The 25,367-nt window shown below is 37.4% G+C and overlaps 1 long non-coding RNA gene across 1 annotated transcript; it reads right to left on the bottom strand.

Moving 5' to 3' along the window:
- Window positions 1-298: 298 nt before the first annotated feature.
- On the bottom strand, window positions 299-1,848 carry LOC141378425 (uncharacterized). The gene is made up of 3 exons (XR_015513644.1): window positions 1,734-1,848; window positions 1,301-1,413; window positions 299-426 (listed from the first exon to the last, which is right to left on the bottom strand). It is a non-coding gene; the product is annotated as an uncharacterized LOC141378425 (long non-coding RNA).
- Window positions 1,849-25,367: the final 23,519 nt, after the last annotated feature.

Below are 25,367 nucleotides of genomic sequence, written 5' to 3'. Positions count from 1 at the left end.
TGTGTTTGTGTGTGTGTTTGTGCATGCGTGTTTCTTTACCAGTTAGGCCCTTTCAAGTCCAGTATTGACGCCACCTTTCCTGGAGTCTAGCAGATGTTTCAGGTCTAAATATAATCTAAAATATTAGGATAAGCAGAAGAGGAAAAGTGCAAAGCACAAAGCAAAGAGCAAAACATTATTTAAGTAACAGTTCACCCACAATACAAAACTTATCACCTTCATGTCATTTGTTATTCTCTAATGCTCTAATACCCTCTCAGCTTATTGTGAAACAAATACAGAACTTTATCAAACATACCTTCATTATTATCACCACATATGACCAAGAAGGTGTGCTTGGTCATTTCACCAACTCTGGAAATACACCATCCGTCTCTAATCAGCCAATCGTCACAGGGTCTTGTGTTATTGTATAGAGAACTGTGGCTGTTAAAAAAACAACAAAAATTAGTATCTAACACATATGCATAACCTTCAGATTAAAAAAGAGAGATGAACATTACAAAGTATGCCTCACACTTTTTCAGATATCTTTTGATTCAGATGTTGATTATTGATAATAAATCTACAAATCAAACCTGTATCATCATTAGGCTGCTCAAATATGAATCAGTTGATTAATTTTACAGACAGGTGGCTGTTTACAACGCACTAAATTGTCTTTAAGTTTAAGTTTAGCCTATAGTTTTAAGCACAATATCATGCGGGAAAAAAAGCTTGACTAAGATGTTAAGATGTTAAGTCTAACTTACTAACGTCAGACATCCCGAGTTGGGAAAAGTCATTTTCGGGGGATACAGAGTTGATTTGCGGGAGGTAGCGGGAGAGATGAGTACCTGAAGAGAGGTGGGGTGAGTTGCGCGCAACGTACCTTAAGAACGGTGGGGGTGACTTGCGCGCGACGTACCTGGAAAGGGGTGTGAGGGGCGGGAGACACGCGATTTCCGGGAGATTATCATTCATTTGCGGGCATCTACTTGGGCATCTGGGAATCTCTGTGCATTTGCGGGATAACCGCAACTTCCGGGAGACTTCTGTAACGTTAAATGTCTGAGTGCAAACGCAGTCATTTAAAGACATTAATGTTAACATTCCGACTTTTGGTTGTCAACACTTAATATAATTCAAGCGTACATTATCACGCGAGTTTATGGACTAACGGTATATGGACGGCCACGAATGAACCAGTTTAAAAGGGCCGCGGTGTTTAAAATAACCAAATTAACATACACGAATAACAAACAATCATATGTTTTAGTCAGAAAACCTTTTACAAGTAAGCATATGTTCATTTACTCACCAGATATGTTTTAGAAACTCTCCAGAGCTTATGGAAACTGTCCTGTGTTGCTGTTAGCATCAGGGCAGAGTAGGCTAGGCGGCTCGGAGTCCGGGGATTCCCTCGCTAGTTTGCTTCGAATTAAAGGAGAAGTGTCGATTTTATTTAACAGATGGGTAACAACGCACAAAATGGCATTAAGCGTGACAGAAATGTGTTGAACATGTACATTTGATGTTTTTATGCACTATGTATGCGTGAGCATATATAAAAACATTCTTGAAAAGAAGTGAATAGTAATGCAGTTAAGCTAGATACACAAACGACCATGAATGAACCGCAGAAGTTTAAAATTGTCACTCCATTCTAAAGTTATTAACTTAACAATATGTTTACAACTGTATTTCCTTAAAGAAAGTCAGTAAAATACCAACATTTAGGTAGTTTGACTCACCAGTTGCTGTTCTAAACCTGGAAAATGGCAGCTGGAAAATTCATCAGTGACTGGGGCTGCATGAATTCCTGGATGTTGGAAATAACACCACCAAGTGTTGAAAAGTTAACTCCTTGATTTCGCACTGAATAAAATCAATTCTAACTCTTATTATATTCATTTATCAAAATATAACTCTTTAACGTCAACACTTTACTCTGAAATGCTTCAACACTGAGAATTTAACTCTGATGAATTTGCTGTGTAATGACGTTTGACGGTCGCCAAATCAGTGAAATAAACGACCGAATTATCAAACAATACCTGCCGTGAGTATTGCCGCATTCAACATCGGGAGGGGCTATAATCACTCTCATAGGAGAATTTTGCTTTCACCATCTAAAATAAATAAAGTTATCCAACATGTGGTTTGATAGCTCCGCCCCTTCCGCTGCGTAAGCAAACCTGCGGTCGTTGAGTACGTGAAGTGTCTATCATTCCACACTTCATTTTAGCGGCTGAATGAGTGCATCATCCGGGTAATTAAAGTGCACTTATTATTTTTAGAGTTTTCAGTGTGAACACACTACTTGCACTATTTATACTACAAAATGGCATAGAATAGTGCATAAGTATGCGATTTGGGACGCAGCTAGAGTTTGGACACCCCTACTTTAAGTCAAGCAATTCCACTCGGCGGCCATCTTTGAATTGTCTCTCAGTCAGTATGCTTGGGCTATTCTGTCTGAATGGAGAAACATCAAATTCCAGACCCGGATACTGACTGAATGGATTTTTTAAAAAATGGTAAAAGTCTACTGTTTAACTATAGGGGGAGTTTTAAATAAGCCTATTTTCAAAGAAAAAAAAAAACAAAACAAGTGGAGTGTTCTTTTACGGTCAAATACATCATCTAAGCATGTGTGTAATGAATAAATGCAGCAAGCGGGAGCTTGATCTACTGTTGGATGATAGAACTAATAGCTCAGACATTTGAAAATGACAGGTGATATTACCTTTCAGCAAAGATTGTCCAGAGCTGTGGAATGAGAGGACATAGAGATCCGATTAGACTGATTACCTCATCGTTGTTTAGAGTGGTGGGAAGACAGTGAACTTCATTTCACTGGATGACTGCAGGCACTGTGATGGAAGGCTAATCAATTGATAGATTACGCAACTGATACGAGTGCTGTGCTGGAGCCGTGAGTGACTCTGAGTGGGATTACTGTGCCCTCAATGGACTGAATGAATGAGAACTAATGGCCACTGAGGTCGCTGACATTGATATCTGTTTGTCAGAGAACCAGAATGTCAGACATCGCAAGCAGGCTTGTAGAGTCGGATTTGTCTAGGATTTCACATTATAGCATGTGTTGTAATACATCATTCTAGTCAACTGGACATTTTTTTCTCTTTGTTTCTCCATAGTTTAAGAGGTCTCTGCTCTCATCCGAGTGACAGTTGTGGATTGATGTTGAAGATTCCTCTGCATTTAACCTTGTTGGGCAACATAGAAGCAGTGACACTCTAGAGGGGACGTCTGGAAGAAAGACCGCAGGTTGGTGGAGTTAACATTTTGAACTGGAAGGATGGAATGTTTTAAAGGAGGCCATTGTTTATACTTGGCAAGTCCCAGGTGGTCCAATCACGTTGCCATCAATGACAGATACAATTGAAGACAAAATTGTTATTATTTGTATTTTTTTAAACAGTTTTAATATAGTTTTAACAACTAATTTATAATATCTTATTTTGTCTTTGCCATGATGGCAGTGCATACTATTTTACATTTGATTTTGTAATAGTATTAAGCTTACTAATCCTTTACTGCAATAAATAAACAGTTTTTAAAATACAAATGTTGGCTGATTGTTTGGACAAAAACTCCTTTTACATGGAAAATATGCCTTTTATCACGTGTCATTGTATGTCGTTATGGTGTAGGCTTGATAGTCAGGCACCCTCACTCACATTTGTGTCGTCAATCTGGTGATCTACATTTGCGTAGAGTTGGCGAAGGAGGGATCAGGTGAAAAAGTGTTTCGAATTTTTAGTGCAATACTTAATTCAACCACTGGGGGTCAATCTTACATACTCCAGCCAAACTAAACAAAATAAGTATGGAAAAAAATGGGAAATAGTGTTTTTAAAATATATCTCAAGCAATTTTTAATGGATTAAATAAATTGTCACATGTTTTGCTATAATATTTGTTTTTATATATACAGTATATACAGTTAAAGTAAGAATTATTACCATTATTAGAATTATAAACATCATTTGGGAAGTGATGATCACAGAGATCATTTTGACTTCAACTGTTTATAACTCAAGGACAGGAGTGTCCAAACTACTTCTGGAGGAAACGCAGAGTCTAAACTCTGTTCCTAAAAGGCTGACATTTTGAAGACTGTAGCTCCAACCCTGCAAGCACCCATAAAGAAATCCAGGAAATTCCCATAGCAGTTGATTAATAAACAGTTGATAAAGGACTGCTTGCATAGACTCAGCGAGACTTTTAATCAAACTATGAAATCGTATTAAAAAAAAGGATTTATTTCAAAATCTTGACTAAAGTTATTACAGTTTTTCTCAGTCTTTTTTTTCCAGAAAATATATTCTAAGTTGAACAATTTCATGAATTATTTACAGACCTATGTATGTATGTATGTATGTATGTTGTAATTTCAGTTCCAATATGTACTGCAATATTGTTCATAGTTGTGCACAGCTCTACCCAAAGGAAGTTTATGTTTGTTGTAAATAAGGAGGGTGTATTTACTCTTTTGCACAATGCTGTGAATAAATTAAAATTGCAAAGAGCAAATAAAAATGAAAAAAAAAAAAACTTTACTGTAATTTTCAAATGGCTGTGCCAACAGTATATAGTGCTGTCTTGAGCATTTTCAGGAAGTGTCACCAAAATCTGACGTTTTTTGCATTGGAAAAACGTTTACAGCATAAACTGTCATAATGAAAACACGTCAAAGCCATTTGACATCTTGTTCATAAACAAAGTGTCAGGACTTTTCATACTGATGACACTGACACTTTTATTGACATCAATACTTGCTTTTGAGGAATAAGCTATCCATTTCGAGCAAGTGACACGCTTTTGCAGGTTATCAGCTAGGTTTTACAGCTTGTACTAATTGTTTTGAGAAATGCATTAACTGTTGTGCAAATGTAAATGGTGTTGTGAGAAATGCACCAAAGCGATAAACTGTAAACGAGTTTGGAGTAAAAATGTCATTAAATGTGTACATTCATTTTCACATGCTTTCAGATGAAGCAACAACAGAGAACTGGCTTTACAACCAAAGTTCACACACAATCATCTTCAATTAATCATGCAGTTAAACCATGGTCACACTGCAATTTTTTGCCCTACAGACTTTCACTAATACATATGTGAATGTGGCAGACCAGAGGCTCAAGCTTGTGCGACAAGTTTCACATGTCGCTGCAATGAATTGTTCAAGCTTAGAGAACTTTGACCTGCAAAAATTGTGATTGCGTGAGACCAACAGAAGATCAAAAATGAATTTTCTGTGCAGAAGTTTAAAACATGGAGCAATTGCTCACTTTATTTTTAATGTCTAATCATCTCATTTAACCCTGCACCTTTTGGAGAGCAAATGACTTTTGAATTTTTGATGTTTACATGCTTAAACTCTAGTTTGACTGCGCTTTTGTTTTTAGTGATTAGTTGTTTCATGTTTCATGTTTCATGTGCTGGTGTGTTTAATCAAAGACTATAGCGAGTCGCACACCGGATGTGCCGCTCAGCACTGCGCCAAGGTGCGCACATGACAGTTGGAAGTATCACACACCAGAAGCGCACATTCGCATGTTATTTAAAATGAAATTATTTTGATGTCACTGTGGCGCGGCAGAAATATAAACACTGTCCTCGGTCAAAGCTGGGTGCCGTGCGCACCCTGATAGAAATCTATATTTAGAATTCTAAAATACATGGCGCTGCGTGGAGCTTCCCTGAGCATCACATCCGGTGTGCGACCCCCTCATGAAATACACAAAGTTAAAGTTTTGAATAAGCAAAAGTGTAATAGTCAATATGGCGAATTAATCCCCATCCTCTAATACAGGAGCCAATCACTGATTGCTTTAGACTGACTTTTCTCCGAGGAGGGGCTCAAACCAAATGTAAGTTTTGGCAGATTTTCTGTGATTCAAATGTTTAGAAATTAAAATAAAGAGACAGTTTTTTTTTTTTTTTTTTTGGTAATTCCTAATAAGAAATATAATTGCAAGTTAAGCAAGCAATTTTGGAGAACTTGAAGTTTCCCCATTTAAACAGAGGTATTTTAAAGATGTTTGCTGAGTGAAATGGCTTGCTTTAAGACAGGGGTGTTAGGTCGTACTCACGCTATATACACTTGCCTCGAACCAGGCTAAAGCACACTTGTCCCCCCTCCCGTCTCCCCTGATGGCCCACACTCACATTACAATCGGGCCTGGTCGTGCTTAAGTCAGCGATGCTGTGCTGTGAGCGCTCACTCAGCACAGTGGAGATTTCTCTAGTTGTATGGTTTTAGTCGTTTGATATGCAGTGACATGCAAACAAATATTTCGCCAAACAGTCCTTAGTGATGTGGTGACACGCAGTCAGATATTTCGGCGAACAGATCCACCACTTTTGACGCTCATAAACAATCATAAAGCCCTCGTGCTGCAGGAATGAGGTTTGCTGAAGTTGCGCAGCTGTGGCGCAGTGAGGTGTCTGCGTCTTTAATAAACTATGGCAGTTTGCATTCACTGAACAGTAAGAATTATTAATAAATCTATATTTAACAGTCCCTTAAAAGTCACGTCTCGCTTTCAGTTTCAAAGCCAAAGTGAACTGTGCTCAGGCCCATCTCTTCCAACCGGGCCAGGGCCGGCAAAGTGAACCGTGTCTGAGCCCAATTCAGTGCACTCACATTTCTTAAACGATCCGGAAAACGGGCCTACACACTAAAGCTGCGGTCACACTGGACTTTTCTACTTATAGACGTCCATTCATACGCATGTGACTGCATCAGAAAGAAAACGCAAGGTTGTGCAGCAAGTTTTGCAGTTCACTGCAGTGGAAAATTCAAGCTTGGTAAACTCTGATCCACAAAATTGCATCACATGACTGCGTAAGACCAATCGAAGATCAAAACATGACTTCTCTGGACAGAAATTTAAAACATGGACCAATTGCTCGCTTTTTTAATGTCTAATCCAAGTGTGCCACAAGCCTGCGTTTGAGTAAAGGTCTCGGCCGTTAGATCGCCCCCTGGGGGCTGGCTGCAGTACAAGTCATAAAGCCCGCCTCCTCCGTGTTAATGAAGGAGACTTGAGCCCAAATAAAAAAAAAATTATTACACTTGCAATAAAATGTCCCGAAAGATGGTTCTGGTCGATTAAGGCACTGGTTATTGTGCTGAAATAGGTGCAGATCTTCATTTTTGTAAACAGTTTGTTTTTAGCAGTAATTTAATGCTGGGCGTGTCATCGTGATTGACAGCTGTGATTGACAGTTTCTCAAAGCTGCGCGTCTGCGCTTCGGCAGGAGACTGAAGTGTTATTATTCGATTTCTGTGTTATTTTACCATGACAAAATGAGTTCAGCAGTAAACTACAGTTTCTGACATACATGATCCTGGTGGAACACTGTTTATTCGTTAAGGTCAGGGCTTTTTTCGGGCTTTATTAGTTTGCTGATACACACCGGAGCTGGCGCGATTGAATATATAAAACTCTCCTATTTGTTAACGTTATTATATCCATTTGTGTTTGGTTGGAAGCTCAACTCCGCTCATTTTCGCGGCTCCTCCTCTGGCTCCATCAGACAGTCCTTCTGCGCATGTCAAGGCTTTAATTTCAGCAGTCTTTTGCGACTGCTGAATATGGGGAAAGGGGCTGTCGCGTCGTCCATATTTTTTACAGTCATTGGTCTAATCATCTTGTTTAATCCTGCCTCTTTTACACATACAGTACTGTAAACTCTAGTGGGACTGTGGCATTACCTGTAGGTTTCAAAAAAGACTGGACGACTGAATTAGTTTGATCAAGTGTGTTTAATTAAGGTTTAAACTGTGCAGAGCTTCGGCCCTCCTGAATTAAATTTGACACTTATGGGGATGTTTGTTTAATTAGGGTTGGAACTAAACTCTGGAGGACAGTGGAATTGGTTCCAGGAACAGGTTTGAACACCCCTGTTGCCAATTTCATTCCCATTTTTAATTACAAGCCAATCAAGGTTTGCAGAATCACTACAAACATGCTGTTCTTGAAAATTTTTGTCCATTACAGGTAGTGTATCTCCAACTCTAAACACACCTGAACTTGCTAATCACTGTCTTCAAGAAGGCAGCTGTGTTGGAGAAGGTGCTAAATTTGGCAGCATTGTTCTTTAACCCTGCTCCTGGGACCCACTCTCCTGCAAGTTTTGCTATGACCTACAGTTTATGAATACACCTGCCTCTCCTATATTCAAATAATCCTGAAAAGCTTGGCTGGGTTCTTCAGATGTTTTTGATTAGAGTTGGAGATAAACTCTGCAGGATATTGGGTCCCCAGGAGAAGGGTTGAACACATTTTGCAGGAAGGTCACCCTTCAGGAGTAGGATTGGACATCCCTGGTGCTATTTCTCTAGCCCCCTTATTTTATTCAACCAGCAATGCAGTGTGGTCACAGATTTTTTTCTTCTCTCTCTCTGCTTTGACTTCAACAGTTACTATAGTCCTGCAGAGACTTTGTGTGTAATGAGGTAGTACAGGATTCTTCACTGTCAGTCCACAGCTGTTTAGACCATTTGTATACAGTACTAAAATGTGTTCAGCTACAAAGTAACACACAGTTGCTCAGAGTAATCTACAAGAACATTTTATTATTATCTAAAATAAACATAAGACAATTCCCTGAAGCACTGCAGCACAGAACAGTAAATTATGGCACATTCATTTACATAAACTCCTGACAGGTGGCACCGACAGGCCACCAGGCAACAAAATCTATGCATTCTAAAACTGTTCCACCAAATCATACATTCATCCATGTTCATCCAAGTCTCCTCTACACCCCTGCTGATTTGCCTTGAACCATCCCTCCTGCTTGGCTACTGTGGAAAACATCCCCCTCCCTTCACTCAACCCCGCTATTCCTCTAGCCTCACAGTAGACGTGATGACAGTGGTGTCAGCACGGGTCACAGTGATACACAGAGCCTGTTCACACCAAGCTGCCAATTCCTATTCTTTCTCCTTTTCTTCCTCCTCTCCTGTCGCTAGTTTTATGGCTAGGTTCACAGGGTCCAAATTCCTGCCCATCAGCAGCTCCACTTATGGCACATAGGTGTGGGGTTTCTACCTCTCTCAGCTTATGGGCTCACTATGTGTTATCTCCAAAGCCAAACTCTAATAAAATTGTGCTACTTTTGGGCACATACAAGACGTTTTACCTGATTCCATTAGGTTTCACCTTGTTTAATATTTAATAGAGTTGCTGTTTAATTAATGCACTCTACAAAAAACGTTAGTTCACCCAAACATGTCATTTCTGATATTAACTACTCTGCCTGGTGTCATTCCAATCCCCTGAGACCTTCGTTCGTCTTTACAACACAAATTAAGGTTTGTTACAGTATATGAAATCTGAGATTTCTCTCATCCTCCATCGACACCAATGGTCCAGAAACATTGTCAAAACATTCCATGTGACTTTAGTAGTTCAACATTATTTATACAAATCTCCTAAAATCGTTCTTGTACTAAAAAATGGTAAAAATAGCTTTGTTTGCCTAGGTCTTCTGCATCAGATCAGGTTGCAGGGGTTTACTATGAACAAATGAAGCTTGCATGTTACATTATACTGACTCTAATGGCAATATATCTTACTTATAGAAAATGTGCACCGTGGCGTAATGCTAACAACCTAAATTAAGGTATGTTACAGTATATGAAATCTGAGAGCTCTCTCATACTTGATAGACACCAATGGTCCTGAGACATTCAAAGTCCAGAAAAGGAACCAAAAATGTTGTCAAAACATTCCATGTGACTTTAGTGGTTCAACTGTATTCATACAAATCTCCTAAAACACTTTTTTTGTGCTATAACAGCTTTGTTTGCCTAGGTATTTTGCATGAGGTCAGGGTGCACGTTAATTATGTACAAATGAAGCTTGCGTTACACTATGCTTTCTCTTATGGCAATAAGTCATACTGTTCATACAAAATGTGCACCCTGGCATGATGTTGGGGAGATGATATAGGATGAACAAAGTTATGATTACCTTTTTTTTTTTTGGTCAAACAAACATACTGTGCTTCATATGATTACAGTTAAGCCATTGAAATCACTTGGAATATTTAGACATTTTTGATTATTTTTTCTCAAATGTTTCAGGTCCCTTACTGTCTATGGAGTATGAGAGAGTTCCTGGACTTCATCTAGATTATATTTAATTTTTGTTCTGATTATGAACAAAGATCTCAGGCGATTGAAACATTGAGTATTTTTATTTTGGGGTGAACTAATTCAACACTTAATCCTAGGGTTTTCTTACTTAATCTGTCTTTTTGCTAACAACAATCTACTGTTTAGTTCTAAAATGTATACTATTAAAGGTAATTTACACTAACTTCAGTTTATTATTATGAGTACTTTGTGTAACCCCCCGGTTGTATTGCACCCAAAATCTGAGCTGGGATTGAACCAGCGATTCTTCATGTGGAAGTTTGCTGCTCTAACAATGAGGCTAAAGACCATGGCCTCTAGCGTCTGTTACTAGAGCAACTAGAGCACCTTTATAGGACAGAGGAATGAGGTTTAGCTGCATAGCACTTTGCTAGCTGGCCTTTGTTACACTCACCCTCCTAAACCTTACTCACATTTGAGGGCTCGTCCTGGATGGAACCGACCAGTCCTATTGCCCCCATCCCATTCTGAGCTAGAATTGAACCAGTGATTCTTTGCATGAGAGTCAGTTACATTAGCAAGAAAGGTAAAGACCATGGCCACTAACATATGTTGCTAGAGCACCTTTATAGGTCAGAGGAGTGAGGTTTACCTGCATAGCACTTTGCTAGCTAGCCTTACTTACATTCACCCTCCTAAACCTCACTCCTATCCCGGATGAGCCCCCAATTGTAACCCACCAGTCCTTTTGCACCAATCCCATTCTGAGATTCACATTGCTGGCCTCTGTTACATGTGTGTTTTAAATTGCTAAATAAAAAGTGTTACCTAGGGTTATGAAACTCCATTAGCATAGCTTTTGTAGTGCCAGAAGTATTCAGTGTGTACAGCTATGTAAGACAGCATAACTCAGGATTCCATCTACCCAGGCTTTCATCTAGACTAACCCGAGATTAGTTGTTTTATTTTAGGTCTTTATAATTATAGCATTATAGGACAGCATGGTTCCTAACTTGATGATTGTGAATGTACAGATGTGCTTTAAATCAGCATTTGCTAAGGACATTTATTTAATGATAGATACCAGTGAATGGAGCATAAACATGAGGAGACAACAACTCTCCTGGTTTGATTCAAACAGCATCCGACATGGGCTGAGCAGCAGTGTGTGAGTAAATACTGAAGGCAGTGGTGGTGTGCTGTATCTTTGAGACAGAACCTGTTATACTTCTCAGATTGAATCCAGGCTTGCTTTGCTGGACCAGCGGCAGCTTTAGCTCGTCAATCTCAAATCATCACGTCGGCTCTGTCATATCGATTTTTTTACAGGACGCAGTCTTAAAGTGAGCTTTCTTTATCAATCTTAAGGCTTGTTACCAGGCAGCAAGATGACCAAAATCACTCGGCTGTTACCACGAAGGGCAGCCGTGGTAATTCAACAATTTAAACTTGCTGACTGTTGCAATGTGTGTTTCATACCCCCTGTTTTTACTTCCTGCTTTTTGAACTTTATTATTATTATTGTTATTATTATTATTATTATTATTATTATTATTATTATTATTATTATTATTGTTGTTGTTGTTGTTGTTGTTGTTGTTTTATCATTACACATTTTATTTTTTTTTATTCTTTATTGTTATTATTATTATTATTTGGTTTATATCTTGTGTTTTTATGTTTTTATTATTATTACGTTTTATGTTTATTATTTTTATTATCATTATTATTATTATAAATATTGTTGTTGCTGTTGTTGTTGCTGTTGTTTTTTTGTCTGTGGTTGCTGTTGTTGTTGTTGTTGTTGTTGTTGTTGTTGTTGTTGTTGTTGTTGTTTTTATCAATAAACATTTTAGTTTTCTTATTCTATTTTTATTTGATTTATACCTTTATAAGTCCCACTTTATATTTACATTTACATTTAGTCATTTAGCAGATGCTTTTATCCAAAGCAACTTACAAATAAGGACAAGGAAGCAATTTACAGAACTATAAGAGCAACAATGAATAAGTGCTATAGGCAAGTTTCAGGTCTGTAAAGTCTAAGGAGGAAAGTATAAGTAATTTTTTTTTTTTTTTTTTTTACAGTACAGTTAGTGGTATTTCCAGAGAGGCAATTGCAGATTAGGAAGTGAAGTGGAGACTAAATAGTTGAGTTTTTGGTCGTTTCTTGAAAACAGCGAGTGATATTAAGTGGCATTAACTAATATGTACTTACACAGGAACTAATAGTTTTTTACAATGTATTTATTGTGTAAATACATGTATTTACTATGTACTTATGCTTGATTAAATAAATTTATGTAATTACTTCTGTAATTAACTTTTGTAATTACATTTGTAAATACACTGTTGACCATCCCTTACACCTTAACCCACCCTTAAACCTACCCATGCCACCAAACATGTCCATAACCCAACCTATATCCCAACACAAAAGCACCATGTGTTCTCAAATACATTATAAACACAGTAAGTACATTGTATTTATTTTTTTGATGTAAGTACATAGTAGTTAAGGACACTTAATATAAAGTGGGACCCCTTTATATGTTGTTGTTGTTGTTGTTGTTATTATATGCTTTGTTTTAATTATATATATATATATATATATATATATATATATATATATATATATATATATATATATATATATATATATATATATATATATAATTTTATTTTTATTATTATTATTGTTATTTTTGCAGGGTATTATGTAAATTCAATGTTTCATACATTTTAAAATTCCAATTACATATTGGACCTATGATTCATCAAACCTAACATTAATTGTATGTTTTCTATTAAAATGTCAAGGCGGATGTGAAAGAGGAATTCCTGGCTGAGATGCTGTGATTATGTTTTGATGAATAATTTAGTGATTTGTAATTTTGTTTTCAATCCCAGTTGGACAAGGCATGCTTATGTTTTTTTTTTTTTTTTACAGCCAATGTTTTAATGATGATTTTATCTTCCCTTATTTCACTCTATTTGATTAAAACTCATGTATTTTAGGACTATTGGAAAATGAGTTTGTTGCTGAATATTATTACTGTTATTACTTTTGTTTATATGGGAATATGGACGACTACAATATGCTAGTTCTGCTACTATTACTGCTATTAGTAGTAGTAGTAGCAGCAGTAGAATAATATATATATATATATATATATATATATATATATATATATATATATATATATATATATATATATATATATATATATATATATATAATGAGACTCTATAATGACATGCAAAAGCTCTCCTGCATTTTTCACTCTCTTGAACTTAATTTCCCTGTTTGTGTGTTTACATACTTCCTTAGTTCCACAGATGTGCTAACACTACTTCTTTGTTGTGATAATAATTCGGCTTGGTTGTTTGGGAAAAGGAGGAGAGTGTGAAAGAAAGAAAGGGGGACAATCCAGACAACCAACAAATCATTTTGAAAATGTTAATGAGAAACGAAGAGACAAAAAACGAGGAGATGAAACACAGGCTGCCCATACAAATTACTGTAATAAGCAGATCTACATTAAGGCTGCATAATATCCCCGACTGCATGGCTTATCACGAAGAAAAGCACCCGAAACGTCTATCTGGAGTGATTCTGAATTAATGTCTCATTACTCTTAAGCATCATCATTTTTGGATTTCATATCAAAATGGCAGCAAATTACACAGTAATTAGATATTTTGAGGGGGAAGAATTGCTTCTGGCGATAGATAAAATTACATCTCGGCTCAATGGGATGTGCACTGATGTTGCCTGGAGAAGACACCAGCTATCAATCGTTGGACTTAAAGTGTGTGTGAATGCGTATGTGTGTAAGGGTGACCTCACTCTATGAGCTCAGAGCAGCAGGCATGCTTTACTGCTGCCACTTTATAGAGTCAAACCACATTTCTGCTCTGCAGCTGCTCTGAACAGATCAGAAACTCACGACGCCCAGAACATTTACAACAGCCTGGATATATCATGTAGGAAGCTCTAGGCATCTGGTGTCCATCTATGTTGTTATGGATGCTTCCAAATTAGAGTTATTTGCATGTAGTGTTTTGATTACGCTCTTAAAGAATATTAATAAAAGAAATAGTGATGGGAAATTATACAGTTGTTGGGTAACAACAGTTTTTAAAAGTTGACCTATACTGTATATAGAGTTAAAATTATATACCTGCACATATGTAACATAAAAATGTAACTAAATATATTATATTCAACAGGAAAAGGCTCTTAAAATATTGACAATGTTTTAGGTCAAAGGAATTTTGTACTTATACTGTACTAATTACTACACATGCTTGTCATTATGATTACTGATTAGTAAACTTTAAGGTTAATTGTAAGCTACGGTGTGGAGAACCCCGAAGGAAGCGTACCACCTAGACTGTTGCCTGCCCAGAGTAAAGCATGGAGTTGGAACAGTGATGGTTTGGGTTGTAATATCATGGCTTTCCCTAGTCCCAATACTTGTGCTAGATAGGCACGCCATTGCCAAGGTGCACCAAATGGTTCAAACATTGTATCCTGAAGGCGGTGCCATATCAGGATGGTAATGCACCAGTACACACATCAAAACTGGTGACAGAGTGGTTTGATGAACATAAGTGATCATCTCCCATGGTCTGCAGAGTCACCTGAGCTAAGTATTATTGAGTCATGTTGGGGTGTTTTGGAGGAGTGAGCATCCAACTCACGTAGTGACCTGGCCACTATTCTGCAAAAAGAATAGCTCAAAAACCCTCTGGCCATTGTGCAGGACTTGTATTTGTCATCCCCCTAACAAAAGAAGGCCCTGACCATACTAATGAAATCCAGGCATTTAACTTTCATTTTCTAACCCCTGTATATATATATATATATATATATATATATATATATATATATATATATATATATATACACATGAGTTTTTCAACACATTTCTAAACACACAAGTGTTTTAGTTACTCAATTCTAATAACTGATTTACTTTATCTTTGCCATAATGACAGTAAATAATATTTTACCAGGTATTTTATTAAGACACTTCTATGCAGCTTAAAGTGACATTTAAAAGCTCAACAAGGTTAATTAGGTTAACTAGGCAGGTTAGGGTAATTAGGGAAGTTATTGAATAGCAATTGTTTGTTCTGTAGACTATCGAACAAATATATAGCTTAATGGGGCATATAATTTTGACCCTAAAATGTTTTTAAAAAATTATAAACTGTTTTTATTCTAGCTGAAATAAAAGAAATAAGACTTTATTCAAAAAAAAAAAAAAAAAAAAAAAAAAAATATATATATATATATATATATATATATATATATATATATATATATATATATATATATATATATATATATATATATATATATATATATATAATCATACTTACTGTGAAAATGTCCTTGCTCTGTTAAACCATTTGGCAATTATTTAAAAATGAAATTAAAAAAAAAAATCAAGGGGGGCTAATAATTCTTAGTTCAAATGTACATAAATGCAGTTGCAATGTTTGATGTCAAAGTTAATTTTTCAGCCATATGTTGACCTTTAATGCGACATGATTGTTTATATATCATTATTAATTCCTAAAATTTAGTTTTTATGGTCATCATTATTCATAACTTCAATTGACTTTGTATTAAAATCTTAGCCACTGATCTGTAATTATGTCAAACTTAATAAGAGCAGTTTCATATGTTAACATTATATCAGGTACTAATACTCAATATATGACTCTAAGATACATTTTGTATGTAGTACATTTCAAGCCATCACAACAAGTTTTTTTTTCTAGTTATTAAAAAAAAGGTCTTGCTCGCATTTCACCTCCTAATCATCCTATTTAAATGTGACTCAGAAGGTTGAACCCCTCAGCAATACTTGAAAATACTTACCTCAATCTACAAATAATTATGAGTCCTCCTCACTGAGGTCAAATGTGACTATTACGTGTCATACTGCTACATAATGAAGCATGAAGGCTGGAGATGCGAGGAGCATCTGCAGAGTCATAGACTGATGGGGATCTCATTTCCTAGCAGACCCTTGGGGCCCCAGTAGCACATCTGAGGCCCTGCCCACTCAACATCCATCTCGCCCTCCACCCGCATCTGTCCATGCTCTGTCAGGTTCGCGGATTGTGTGCCATCAGCGGCCAAACCGTGTGCTGATGCCATTGAGCCACATGACAAGAGGCAAAGAGAGTGGTTTGGCAGAGGACACTATATTGCCATTACAATGACATCCTGTTTTATGAAAGGTGGCGCCACAAACAGGACTCAACCGTTAAAGATCAAATCTTCAGTATGCAAGGTTAGCTTTGAAAAATGAATTAAATTCTGATAATTCAAAGCTTTATTGTCCTCTGAATGTGTCTCCCCATCTGCCTTAGTCCCTCTAGGAATACCGTGTGCTATTTCAATTAACTCCAGGTTAAATGAACATCAGCAGATTCAGGGGATGAGGCGAACATGTGACAGTTTTTTTGGTTTTGATGAAGTTAAAGACAGCATTACCCTGGGCAAAACTAATTAGAATTGTTAATGCGCCTACCACACCCCCTTTTGAAAAGTCTCGAAATGAGTCCCCGCACTTTTTCTCCCATTATTTATTCTTTCATGTTGACACTTTCTAATTTCCTAGATCTGGGCATGATTAAATTAAGACCATTAATATGGTGAGCGAGTCCCATCGCCGACAATCGCGGGCACCCACCGCATGTATTTAAATATAGATTTAATATCTAGGACTGCAGAGAGAGAGTGTTTTCATCAGTGGTCTAAAGTGCTTAGTGTGCAGTTCGGGGAGACGTGCTCCTAAACATCAAAAATACATTTCCACAAAAAGGAGGAGGGATTTTGTCTTTAATGAGAAGTCAAATCCCAGCTCCAGTCATCCTCTACCTTTCTGGCTGCATTAGGCGGGGAGCGTGCAGAAATATCCACGCAAATTTAATTATGCTCATATTAAAGGAGGCTCTGACAGAGGAGGTAGCTGTGCTGCATGGATGAGAGCCTCCTAGTCGTTCTGGTGCAGTGGCTCATCCTGGATTGATGGTTTAAAATCCGTGTGAAATCAAAATGTGCAATGTTTACAATTGAACTGGTCAACAATTAATCAGTGCAAGTTAATCCACTGTGAATCAAAATAATGTTGGAAATCTACAATCAAAGTCTCACCCCTTCTGCTTTTAGACGAGTGATCCTTTGTTGATGACTAAGGCCCTGTTTACACTTCCAGTTAAATGTGACCCAATTCCAATTTTTTGCTCATATGTGACATATCGGATCTGTTCTATAATTGTGTAAACACAAAAATAAAAAGAAGATGCATTTGGATATTTCGAGATCGGTTTCCAGCCTCCTTTATATGTGAAAATAATCAGATATCGGATATGTGACAATGTGTCTATCACGTAAACAGGCGCAATGTCGTAAATTGTATGGCAAGTGTGAACAAATGAATAGGATATGGGTCACAATAAAAAGAGTGTGTAAACGGACAGGCAAAAAATCAGATGTAGGCAACAAATCAAAATCAGGCATCGTGATCTGACAGTGTAAACATGACCCTAGAGATCCACCAATTGAAATTAGATTTGCTGATTGCAATTTTGTACAAACGTTCTAGTCAGAATTTCATCATTTATGGGGTCTCCATGTAAGCTATGTGTGTGACAAGGTTCGAGATTAAACTTCTCTGGTCACACATTGTTAGAAAAGTATCACCTAATGTTACTCTGAATCTGAATTGTATATTTAGGCAGAAATTATTTAACAGTTATGATTAGCTTTGTTTACCAAAAATTATTGTGTGGGAAAAAGTTTAATTAAGTAGTAGTAGTAGTAGTAGTAGTAGTAGTAATTAATTAGTATTTTGGGGCTGCACTGTGATGCATCTGATGTCATCATCAGATGATTTGTGTTAAATATTTTGGATATAAATTACTGTTATTCTGAATAACATTTTAGATGTATTCTGTAAACCATTGTAAAAAATATACAATAGTGCATTTAATAGTCGCAGATTTTGACATGCTTTTTTTACGGTGCATTGTGCTCTGCATCCTGATTAGTGACTTGTGTTCTGCGTCCTGATTTGCTGTAGACCATTGCCAATCAATCTCCACCATGCTGTACAGTAGAATGCGTTCAGCCTGCCAAACTGACATTAATCTTTGATCGCTACCAGTGTGACTTGGAAGTGCTGTACTCAAGGGTGGATTTTGTAATTTTGGGGCCCTAAGCAATTTCAGCCATGGGGCCCAAAAGTTTGTACTAATTTATTTTTAGTCGATTGATTTTGCTGTTTCATTTTTCTTTTATCACTCAATCACCTTTTCTATATTTTGTCCTAATGCAAAATAACAACAACATGTAAAACATCTTGTAAAACTTTTTTGATGATTTGTTTTTGATGTTTGCTAAAATAAGTTCTCAACTAAAATAATATATAAAATGTTTTTAAATAGTTTCGATTATGTTTTTTAAAACTAAATCTAATTTTACTGCTGGACTGCTCCATGATTGAGGGTGGGGGACAAATTTGCCCGCAACTAATATAAATTAAAAGTTTATTTATTTATTTTTTTAAACCCTCGTCATACAAAATATGATGTTATATATAATTTATGGGTATAATTAATTATTTTCGGTATTTATTTGGGGGCCCTTAGATTTCCTGGAGCCCTAAGAAGCCGCTTACCTTGCTTACTAGTTAAATCCCCCCCTAGGTGTACTGATTGTTTGCAAGTTTTCTCCACAACAAACCCCATAAATGTCAACAAAACAATCTGCACTGTCTAAGTCACCCATGGTAGCACCCAAAAGGCAGAGGAAGATGCTAACCATCGCACAAAAAGTTGGACTTCTGGACATGCTAAAGGAAAGTAGAAGTTACTTGAGTGTTTAAACAATAGAGAAAAATGTGAAAATGTTAATCCCTATCTGAGAAAATAGTTTAGTGAGGTGTTTTAAAGCCCTAAAACATCTGTAACAGCAGGGCTGAGCCTGGTTAGTACCTGGATGGAAGCCCACATAGGAAAACTAGGTTGCTGTTGGAAGTGGTGTCAGTGAGGCCAGCAGGGGGCGCACAACCTGTGGTCTACATAAGTCCTAATGCCCTGGTAAAAGTGAAGGGGACACCATATTGTCAGTGGGCGCCGTCTTTCAGATGAGATGTTAAAACCGAGGTCTTGACTCTCTGTGGTCATTAAAAATCCCATGGCATTTCTCATAAAGAGCAGAAGTTTATCCCTGGTGTCCTGAACAAATTCCCTCCATCGGCCGTTAACCATCATGACCTCCCAATTATCCCCATACACCGAATTGTGGGATATTTTTAGAACATAACTCCCACGATTAATGAGGGACACTGCATATTATTTTACATATCTCTTCTATTTCTAACAACAAACTTGTGTGCACTGGTAAATGGACCAGCTAAAATTGGTCAGATGAATAGTCAGGCTGGTGATGATCCAGAAAAAAACACCCAATTCCAGTTCCTGACCAGTTGATCGGTGCTTTTCTTGTTTGACAACTTCAGCCACAATATTTTTAACCAAGTCATTCTTATCCTTAAATTGTTATGAAGGAATGATCCAATCAATATTCTGTTTCAGTTGGAAGTACATCAGCATACTGAAATAAAAGTGACAGCAACATTCAGTTCACACAGACTTTAACAGCAGAGCTCTGGCTCTGACAGCTGAAGAGATCTCTGGAACAATACTCTTTTTCAGGTGAATTTCAGCTCAGCAGAGCTGAACCTGCAAAACCTTGTATTACAGATCAATACAGATGAAATAACGTGTTAGCATCCACAGAAGGCCTCCAATGTGTCTCCAAGAAAGCTGTGTACATAGTTTGTGGAAAATGCTGTTTTTGAGGTGGTACATAATTCTAGAATGATGGAATCGGGAAATAGTGCTTGCTTTGACACCAGTACTCTTTGTAAAATGCTTGATGGCAAAATGGCAGGTATCAAATTGCAGTCAGGAAGCCTTTGCCCTCTGCCTTTATGGTGTCCAATGGAAATGCGCCGAATATTTTGAAAAGTGATGCTGATATGAGACATGGCAAAATGGTCTGTGATGGCTGTTTTCCTACAGCAAATATAACTTCTAGTGGTTAGAGCATTCATGTCCTTGTGCAGCTCATGGGTGACTTGAATTCAAACCTATTAATATGAATAGTGTCGTAATTAAAATAGGAAAGATTTGTTGATTTAAAGCTTTTAATTAAAGCTCAACCTGACAAGCTTTATTTTTTAGTGTTTACTAATAAATAAATGTATGTATGTATGTATATATATGTATGTATATGTATGTGTGTATATATATATATATATATATATATATATATATATATATATATATATATATATATATATATATATATATATATACTCTCAGGTGTGTTTCCAAAGGTTTAAAGTATGGTCACATGTTATGAATAATGTCCAGTCATTTCAAAAGCAATCAAGGTCATTAATAATTTTTAAACAAATATTCTGAGCACAATGTTTAGCACTTTGACCCACAGAAAGCTGTTTGGTTTGACATCTGAGCTTAGCATCATAAAGGATTATCACTACACTGTTGTCAATGTTGGATCATCATGGACATTCTTTTTTTGAGAAGCACAAGGAAATATAGCTTGAATATTTTTGGATAACTAAGTTAGAGTTTTAGTTACAGTGGACTTTTATTTCAATGGCAATTTTGCATATATTGTTGATTTCAGGGGATTTTTGCCAAAATAATATTGGGTAATATCATTGTGGGGAGCAACGCGGTGGAGCTGTTGGTAGTGCTGTCGGCTTACAGCAAGAAGGTTGCTGGTTCGAGCCTCTGCTGGGTCAGTTGGCGTTTCTGTGTGAAGTTTACATATTTTTTTGCTCCGGTTTCCCCTACAGTCCAAAGACATGTGCTGTAGGTGAACTGGGTAAGCTAAATTCACTATAGTGTATGTGTGTATGTCCTGGTCCACCAGACTGAGAGTTGAGGATTGGGCTAACAACTCATCCCATAAAAACTAGATGTTACAAAACACCAATATTGTGTGGCTAAATATCACCTTCGATATAAATGGCCCTGAAATTAAGTAATATTATTGTCCTAATACAGGAACAAAATTGCTTGTTTGTTATGCCAGAATAAGAATACAGTTCCTTGTAATATGGACAACTTATAATTTCCCATTGGTCTTAGTACATAATTTATTATATAATTATGATAAATTCTACAACTACAGAAGAGTCAAGCATAAAATAGGAAAATTATCAAAACCCTTTTGGTGATTTTTGTATGAGATGCTAATAGTCTGATTTGGATCTGATTCAATTGAGACTTGTGGAGCTACGCATCGATGGATTTGCTCCTCAGTGTTTGGACTTTCAGCAGTTAAAAATTAAACCACAGTAAACTGAACTAAACAACTTCAACTATGAAAACTGTACTGACACAGTTTTATTTACTAGAACTTCTATGTTAAACTGCTTTGGTAAAAGCGCTAAATACAAAAAAATGAATTGAACTGAATTGAATTCAATGATAAAATGCTGAGATAAGCTAAAAGTGCTCCCAATCAGACATTGAGATCAGCTGAATGGATTCAATGGACTTAATTTTTTGTCTTAATTAGCTTTGTGGTTGCTTTATTTGTTTAATTTTACCACACCATTCCAGTCTTAAACCAAGGCATATAGAAAACACAGTTTAATTAATGAATGTACAAGCACACACTCACCCTCTGTCTGCAGTGAGTTAATTTGATGACAGCATTCACCTGGACATCATTACAGTGAATAATTTCCGCTGCTTCCCTGTGTTAAAGCTCCTGGAAAAAAATCCATTACAGAAGAATATATGCATAAAAACACTCATTTAGGAAGACAGCGGGGATTTTTCAGTCAGCCGGTAGCTGACAGTACATCAACACATTCCTGAATATGCAGTTTGATATTCATAATCTGCCCAGCAGTGGGGCTGTTGTGACCAGTTTTAATCTCAAAAGCTGTTGTTTGCGGTGAGCTGATGTGTTCATTGTGGCTCACACTGGGAAATTCCCTCGAATTGAAGAATTTTTCAACCACCTTATTTGCATGTAACTGAGATTAAACTGTTTTTCATGTACGCCATCAAAAGAAATCAATACACTCCACAAAGGAATGAACAACATGCGTTATTCAGGCTTACATCAGTCTGTTTGTTCACTGGGAAGAACCACATGGCCTTATGAATAGAAAATAATGTATGTTTTGCAGAGCCAAATAGCCCATAATTACACAATTACCCTCTGATGGGGAAGGTATGCAGCATTTACACCAACACCATTTAGGTTTGCTGCAAGGGATGACTTTAGAATTACTTTGTTAACAAGAAAAAGGCTCACAGATACGAGAATTACTTTGTAAGAAGGTAGTGGCTTTATGATTATACATAACATTCTGATGATATTACAATATAATAACAGATGTAGTGTGGAACGTGCAATTATGACTTAGCACTGGACTATATTTTTTTAAACCTAATTTGTAGGAAGCTCATTTTTTTTACTTTTAGTTTTTTTCTTGATGCATGTTTAATGACTTAGCCCATTTCTTTTCATCTGAAGATTGACATCTGCCTGTTTAGAATTGCCGGTTTAATTGCAGTCAGCGCAGGGTACCACTAATGTCGACTTTCTCTTTTCTCATTTGCCTCAAGAGTCTATTTTCTCTCTGTAGTTGGAAGTAATGAAATAATACAGTGACGTTTGAATTGGTGTGACCACTCAGACGGCTCTTCGGTTCCCTAAATACAATTATGCAGTAAGTATGATGCTTGGTGATAGACAAAACAGCAGGAGCTCATGAATATGCATGAAATGTCTTGGAATATAAATTAACAGGGCCTGGCCTCTCAGCTGACCCACTTAGGCTGTCAATTACCATTCTGACAGGATGTCTGTAATAGGAAAAAAACACAATTATTCTTAGCATTCACCATTTACAAATTTACCTGCACATATGGGATCATTTAAATATCCTCAAACTGGCATAAGGAATGACTTTGGTGAGTGAACTCTACATTTGAATGAGATACAAATACAACTGAGGTGAGAAAACTTTAAAAAGTAGGTTTCCTGACAAGAATATTATAAATTGACAAGGGAGTGGGTAAGTAACAGAGTTCCCCTAAAGTTGTCACTGCTAATGCAAAGGCTGATTTTAGAATAGCATACTGTGAGCACTCAAGTTTAACTTTTACTGGGATTGAAACCGGCATCTGTAGCATGGGAGGTGGACTGGCAGAAGAGACCTGTAAATACTGCAGCCTCCAGCATCAGTTGCCTCTTGAGGTCAGAGAAGGGAGGTTTACTTGTCCAGCTCTTACCAGCTGCCCTCTGTTACACTCACCTGCCTAATCCTTACTCACATCCGATTCATGTCAAAAATCTAACTTCGATTCTACATGTTCGACCTCGAGTGACGTCTATGGGATGGAAGTAAGGCTGTTAAAAACTACAGTCTTGCAGCAGTGCATGTCTAATCCACATCTTGAGGCCAATGGAGTGAAGTTTACTCACATAACTCTCACTAACTGGCTTGCGTTATGCAACTACTTGTTTAGAAAGTGGCTTATAATTTATTCACATTACTCAAGTAAAATGTGTTGCAAAGGGAAATTCAGGATGAATTAAAATGAATAATGTACAATTAAACCTTGGATACATAATATCAGCAAACCAGTGCAATGTTTAAGAAAACAAATCCTGGACTATTAAACTAAAAGAACATTCTAGAAAAGTCAACAACAATGCAGCGTAGATTGAACTTGGTGACTGTCTCTTTACAATGCAAATGATTACAGTGCTGTGTGGGTAAAGGAGAGCAGACTATTCAGATGTCTGCTACATTATCAGCACTCATTGTTGGTATTCTGTGTGGTTATGTGTTTAGGTGGGTGGAGAAGAAACACAACACAAGCCTCTATGTCTCTGTTTGTCATGCTTCAAATATGTGCGCACATGCATGTGCTTATATTTTGGTGAGTCAGTGCTGCTTGGTTGATGGACTACGTTTTTTCTTCTTTCTTTTCCGTGTGACACGGCCTGGCAGAGAACCAAATGAACTTTGACACTGTGGTTTTCTTCAAATGCAAAGCAGTTAGTCTTCAAAAGGAGAAAGCGAAAAGCAGTCTTGGCTTATATCCAAGGGTTGGGCACCATGCGTGCCAGTTTAAGCTTCTTGGATTAGGTGACCTAGGTGTATAAATGGGTTTTTGTGCCCTAGGCTATAAAAATGTAGACCAGGTAAGAACCAGTGATGAATAATACAGGTGCCTGTTAAATTTTCCGAAATAGTGTTTTGCCAGGTGCAGAGAAGCTGATGGAGTTTCAAATGAAAGTTTAGGAAGACTGTGTCACATAATCCTGCCAATCACAACAGAACAAGACTAAAATAACAGCTGTTTAACTTACCTCACTCTGACAATTCTCCGCTAATTTGCATTGGGTAAGAAGAAGCACCTGCGTTTATTAATATCTATAACTGGTGATGAAAATATGTACACCATCCGAACCTAAACAGGTCTACACTTGATATCCCAGAAGGAGCTTTTCACATGTATATAACTTCACAATCTGGCAGCAAACACAAGTGAGGAAAATCAATAACCATCTGAGACTCTTGAGGACCTGCTCAATGCCCAGTCCCACAAACCTATCAAATCATTGCAATCTTGTTCTCTGCCTAGTGACAACCATCCCTCCCACCTTACCCCCCATCCCGTCCCCTCCTTCGGCCTTGCCGGGACTCTGTTAGCATTGTTAATGGGCATTGTTGCTGAATGAGGACCTCTGCTCCTCTCTCTACATCACAGCTCACAGCCCTGGCAGATGGATGGGCCTGACCTCGCTATCAGCTGGTCCCAGACACAAAGTCCGAGAGTGGCGTAACAAAGTAGGAGGAATGATGCCTCTGTCGGGAGACCGAGAGAAAGCCAGGCTCCCATAATGAAGTCAGGGTCCATTGTGGAAAGTTGGGGATAGGAGCATGGAGACTGCGGGGAGTGAAGGGGTCCATGCAACACAGTGCTTCCAGCTATGAGAAGAGGGAGGAGGGGATGCAGACCCACTTATACCCCCTGCCCTGTGATGAATGGCAGTAGTCGCTGAAAGTGAAATGCACTGGTGTGCCTTGGCAAAGACTGAAGGAGAAGGAGTCTGCCTGGAAACTGGGAGACAAACTCAGCAACT

Source organism: Danio rerio, chromosome 17 (genome assembly GCF_052040795.2).
Source record: "Danio rerio strain M-AB ecotype USA chromosome 17, GRCz13ab, whole genome shotgun sequence".
Taxonomy (NCBI): Eukaryota; Metazoa; Chordata; class Actinopteri; order Cypriniformes; family Danionidae; genus Danio; species Danio rerio.
Note: the sequence above shows the minus strand (reverse complement) of the source record. Positions and strands in the feature narration are given on the sequence as shown.